The sequence below is a fragment of the Mirounga angustirostris genome, unplaced genomic scaffold (genome assembly GCF_029215605.1).
Source record: "Mirounga angustirostris isolate CCGP_5_RB_7025 unplaced genomic scaffold, mMirAng1.0.hap1 SCAF_2, whole genome shotgun sequence".
Lineage (NCBI taxonomy): Eukaryota > Metazoa > Chordata > Mammalia > Carnivora > Phocidae > Mirounga > Mirounga angustirostris.
The window spans coordinates 59,158,983-59,165,128 of NW_026991710.1; positions in this window are offsets into that span (position 1 = coordinate 59,158,983).

A 6,146-nucleotide genomic window follows, 5' to 3' on the forward strand; every position below is an offset into this window, starting at 1 on the left:
TCACACACCTTGTTAGGGAGGGTCTATTCTTTTTCCACCTTTTTTCCTGGGAGGTGCTAGGGCAACAAAGAGAAAAAAACAATGGCTGACTTCTGACGTGCCAGGTGCCAGGATTTGCCTCCATATAGATCCCTTCTTTCTCCCCTTCATATGTGCCCGGTGCTTTCGTATGACTCTTTCCCAAAGTGTTGGATCTGGTCCCTTACTATTAGGGGAAAAACACACACGTGTGTGTGTGTATAAAATATACATATATAAAATATATATTCATATGCAAAAACACATGTACACATGAGCTCATAGAATTATAGTCATTTGTTGCTCTTTCAAAAATAGATGAAATCTAAAAACAAGATGAAGAGAAATAAAATAAAATTCAGTGAGATCTAAAGGATATTTCTGGCTCCCATTTAATATAGCTGAAGTCAAATGTGCTGTGTAAGAACACATCTTAAGTCCTACACATTCTTACTGACACCTACTAGATGTAAATGAAGTCTGCCTATTTTAAGTGATCTTGATGGTGTCAAAGAAAACTGACTTACTGAGAATCCAACAGCAATTCACTTATTTAACTTACAAAAAGGGAGTTACATTGGTTTATCTTAAACATCTCAATTCATATTATGTAACTAATTGTAAGTAGTTTGAGGTGTTTTTAATTTTAAGGATGCCTAAAAAAACTAGCCCCTGTAAAGATTAAATCTATATTTATAAATGTATATTAAATAATAAAGAGATATGACCCAGATTGTGTCCTATGGGTGAAAATAAGTCAGAAATAATTGTTTTAATGAGGGTAATTCTGAGCAGACATAGCAGATGATTGCCATCAGCTCAAATTTCCTACGAACAATGGAAAGATTTGGGCTGATATTTCTCTTCCTTATTTTACAGATTTCTCACTATATATATTTCTAGAAGAGGCTATATATATCCAATGTACTGAGAACAAATGCTATCAGACATTAAGTCAATTTTTATGTTGGAAATATACGTACTAGTTTCTAATTTCTGTTGAATTCAGTAATCTTGTTTTGAAAAGCTCATGTCTGATCTGCATTGTCATTTTTGCTCCAATATCCACTCTGTAGACTTCGGAGGGAAAAAATGTGTTTAACTTGCTACCCAATATTTTCTTACTTCTTTTCTACTCTTATTCATATGGGAGAAAGGGAGTAACAGCTTGCAAAGCAGTGTATGTTTTTAATGTTTTAGCAAAAAGTAACTTTACCTAAAACATGTCCGTTATTCAAAATGGATGATGCTAACTGTAAGATAGCGTATTTTTCTCTTTGCTGTTTTTGCACTCTTTAATTGCACTTTTTGAGTTTGAAGAGCCATTTTGGTATACAGTTTATATTGAAGATGCTATGGAACATAAAGTTGTGTTGCATGCAGTTTAAACTAACTTATTTGACAATGGATTTTATCAGAGTACTGAATTGTATCAATTTGTTTGTGTTCAATATCAACTTTGATAATTGTGTACCTTAAGATATTGAAGGAGAATATAGATACTTTACAAGATGTTGTTAATGTTTATTTATTTTTGTTGGGAACTGGAAAAAAATACAATTGAAAAATAAAAATGCATTAACTATCGTGCATAAAAGAGTTTCACTGATAAATGGAGTTTTTTTCTTTTTTTCTTTTTTTTCTTTCCATAATAAGTAAAAGCAGTGACAGAACTACAATGTGTTTAGATATAAAGACTTAGAAAGATAGAAAGATAATAGTCTTAGTTTGGGAAAGCCTCACATAAATTTATTATACTTCTGACCTACCACCATGAAGAATTTCTTTAAAATAAAAGGAGCTGCATTTGTTAAAAAATTTTAGTTGTTATTATTTTTTAAAAGAATATGTTCAAGGAGTATTCAAAAAGAATATTTCTAGAAAGAGTTGATATCTACTGAGCAGTAATTTGTGAGAGAACACATCAGCCAGAGTGTGTCTCATGATTCCCTCAGCATCGGCTGACCAACAGGCTTGGCTTCCCTGGGGCTTCCCAGCAAGAAATATTGGTCCCTCTGAACCTCAGTCACAGTGATGGCGTCCTTGGTACATACTTCAACAATGTGCAGAGTGCTCTGTCCACTCCTTGGATCGTTTCATCAGCTTATGCAGAGGGCAAAGAGGCATAACTATGACCATTTGATAGGGAGGGAAAGCCATTTGTCCAGAGTCCCAGTGGTAGTAAAACATGGAGCTGGCATGAGAAGTAAGGTCTACTGATTCCCCAGTTCTGGCCATGTCAGGCCGCAGAGACTTCCTGTGAGTTAAGTCTCAGATGCAGTTTAGAATTTTCTGAGGAGAAACACAAGTTCTTGTAAAATGAAATCTTGGGATCTCACAGAACCCTCAGATTGACTCTGTTCAAAGTCTGAGAACCCAGAGGGTTAAGGAAAAGGGCTCTCTGAAACACTGTTTTCACTTGGCTTCTAGGACATGACCCTCAGCTGGTTTTTCACCTGCTGCTCAGTCTCATGCAGGATCTTCCTGAGTAACTCCTATCCCCCATCACTGGCATGCCCCCAGATCCCCATCTTGGGAATTTTTTTCTGTATATAGCCACTCCCTATTTTATTTCACAAAGTCCTGTGCCTTTAATTATCATCTATATACTGATTCCTCCCAGCCTAAATATTTCCCGAGTCCTAGACTTCTTTTTTTTAAATTTTAAAATCCAATTTAGTTGACATATAGTGTATTATTAGTTTCAGGGGTAGAATTCAGTGATTCATCAGTTGCATAGAACACCCAGTGCTCGTTACTTCAAGTGCCTCCCTTAATGCCCATCACCCAGTTACCCCATCCCCCACCCACCTCCCACCCAACAACCCTCAGTTTTTTCTCTATAGTCAAGAGTCTCTTATGGTTTGCCTCCCTCTGTATTTTTATCTTATTTTATTTTTCCTTCTCTCCCTCTATGTTCATCTGTTTTGTTTCTTAAATTCCACATATGAGGGAAATCATATGATATTTGTCTTTCTCTGACTGACTTATTTCGCTTAGCTTAATACCCTTTGGTTCCATCCATGTCATTGCAAAGGGCAAGATTTCATTTTTTTGATGGCTGAGTAATATTCCAGTGTGTGTGTGTGTGTGTGTGTGTGTGTGTGTGTGTACCACTTCTTTATCCAGTCATCTGTTGATGGACATCTGGGCTCTTTCCATTATTTGGCTACTGTAGTCCTAGACTTCTTTATCCCACTACCTATGTAACATTTCCACTGGATATCCACTAGACACTCAAAAGTAACATGTTCAGTAATTGATATTCCCCTAAAACATTGTTCCTTCTAAAATGTTGCTATCTTAGTTCAATTTAATTTCATCCTTCCTGTACCTTAGGTTGAAAACCTGGTATGATCCTCTGGAGGTGCCAAATGACTCACTTTCAAGAGATTTCAGAGAGGATTACTCTCAACTTTTTACAACAATGTCAAAATTATTCATTTTGAAGAGATTATGCAGAAAGAAGAAAATTCCAGGAAACGAAAGTTAGAATATCACAGTTTTCTAAAGAAGAAAATTATAGGCCCTTAATTTGACTTTGATCAATTCTAGAACATATTTCTCCCCAAATGGTCACAAGACATTATAAAACATAAGTGCTGTTCATTAGGTTCTAACATGGATTTATTAAGAAGGAGACATAAAACATGGGTCTCTTTTCAATATCCCGTCTGGTCACCAGCTAGTGCTAACTACTTGTCATAGGAAACCAAACACAGATAGCCCATTCAATTTCTCTGAATTTCAGAGATATATTTGGGAAAAGTCTTCCAAATATTTCCTATGAGCCTGAAGTGCAAAGTACCTATTCAGAAAATTCTTAATCTCAGGAAACAAACTGAGGGTTGCTGGAGTGGTGGAGGGTGGGAGGGATGGGGTGGCTGGGTGATAGACATTGGGGAGGGTATGTGCTATGTGAGCACTGTGAATTGTGTAAGACTGTTGAATCACAGACCTGTACCTCTGAAACAAATAATACATTATATGTTAATAAAAAAAAAAAAGAAGAAGAAGATAGCAGGAAGGGAAGAATGAAGAGGGGGAAATCAGAGCGGGAGACAAACCATGAGAGACTATGGACTCTGAGAAACAAACTGAGGGTTCTGGGGGGTAGGGGGGTGTGGGGATGGGTTAGCCTGGTGATGGGTATTAAAGAGGGCATGTACTGCATGGAGCACTGAGGTTATATGCAAACAATGAATCATGGAACACTACATCAAAAACTAATGATGTAATGTATCATGATTAATATAACATAATAAAAAAAGTCATAAAAAAAGAAAATAAGCACAGCTTAGGCTCATTTAATGCAGGTGCTGTGAGTGAACCGTTATATGCTAAACAGATGGAGGCCATGTGACCACATTATAGAAAACATTGGGGATACAGAAAATAAACAACAACAAAAAAATACAGTTAGTGGAGGGGTGCCCTTCCAATCCATCTATCAGGAGGGAGCAATGCTTTTCTATTTCTCCTTCTGGAGATGGCAGGATTGATACCAAGGAAATACATGTCATGTTCCTTGCGCTCAGCTTGCTATCAGGAGTAATTTACATTCTGAAAAAAAAAATCAGTACTTTATGAATCACTCAACCAATATTTATTGAAAAGCATTTTGTATCTAGTAATATACAAGGGCTTGTGGAGTATTTGAAAAAATAAAGCATGAAATATACTGTAGTTAAAAAAGAACTTAAAGTTATGAATATGTTTAAAGAACAATGCAAGGCTTTAGCAGTTAGGGTTCTTTGACTTTTATGAAACAGAAAATGATTCAGGCCTAACCAAGAAAAAATTTGTAGGAAGGATATGGGTGGTTTGATAGAATTAAAGTAAATTCTGAGGAAACACAAACAGCATCATGTCAAACAATTTAGAGCAAGGTGGCATCAGTTGGGAAGCTTTTCTTGAGGGGGTGGGTTTGGAAAATTGACAGGACTTTGATAGCAAAGGAAGGATTGTAAGACATGTCAAATGGAAAAATAATTAGCAAAAACACTAGGAAAATCATAGCATATCTAAAGTATGTCAGGGAGACTATCCTGATAGTGTACAGGATCTCTGTTTTGGAATAGCTAAGAATTTAATCTGAAGGATCTTCAAAGCCACACTGAGAAGATAAACTTTACATTAATGGGTAATAAGGAATCATTTAAGCTCTTGATCAGGGGAGAGACACCATTAAATTGGTGTGGTAAGCAGAATAATACCCCTTATCCCCTGAAAATGTCCAAGTCCTCATCCCCAGAACCTGTGAATATATTATCTTACATGGCCAAAGGAACAGTGCAATGTGATGAAGGTCAGAGACTTTGAGATGAGGGAGATGATACTAGATTAGCCCAGTAGGCCCAATCTAATCACCTGAATCCTAAAAATAGGGAACTCTTCCCATCTGTGGTTAGAGAGCTGTGATCTAAGAAGGACTTGACCCATAGTTGTTGGCTTTGAAAACAAAACAAGGGGGCCACAAGCCAAGAAATGCAGGTGACCTACAGAAATTTGAAAAGGCAAGGATATGGATGTTCCCCCAGAGCCTCCAGAAAAGAATGTAGCCTGCCAACACCTTGCTATTTACCTGGTGCCAACAACTTGATATTAGCTGGGTGAGGCTGGGTGAGACTTCTGATCTACGGGACTATAAGACAATAAATTCTATTGTTTCAAGCTGCTAAATTTGTGGTCATTTGTGACAGCAGTAATAGAAGTCTAATACAATTTTGGGAAGACTGAAATGAGATTATCTGAGAAGACTGAGAGAAAGGCTGGAAGTGGAGAGACCAACTAATGGAGTGTTGGAGTGACCTACCTAGATGTACACTGAAGAAAGCTTAGAGTGAGATTATGTCTGGGAGAAGAGAGAGCAGGAGGCAACTTTTAGACACATCATAGAAGGAAAATGAAAAGTGCTTAGTGATGCACATGACAAATGGGAGAAAACAAAGTCAGAATTCAGTTTGGGAAAAAGGAAATTAGTCAACTTGAAATATGTTGAATAAGATAGCAGCAGGGTATAGATGGATAAATAGCATATTGGAGGTACTTGGCAGCACCTCAAAATTACATGTACTGTTTTGCAGTTTACAGAACACTTTCCCTTTTATTAACTCTTTCTTTCAATG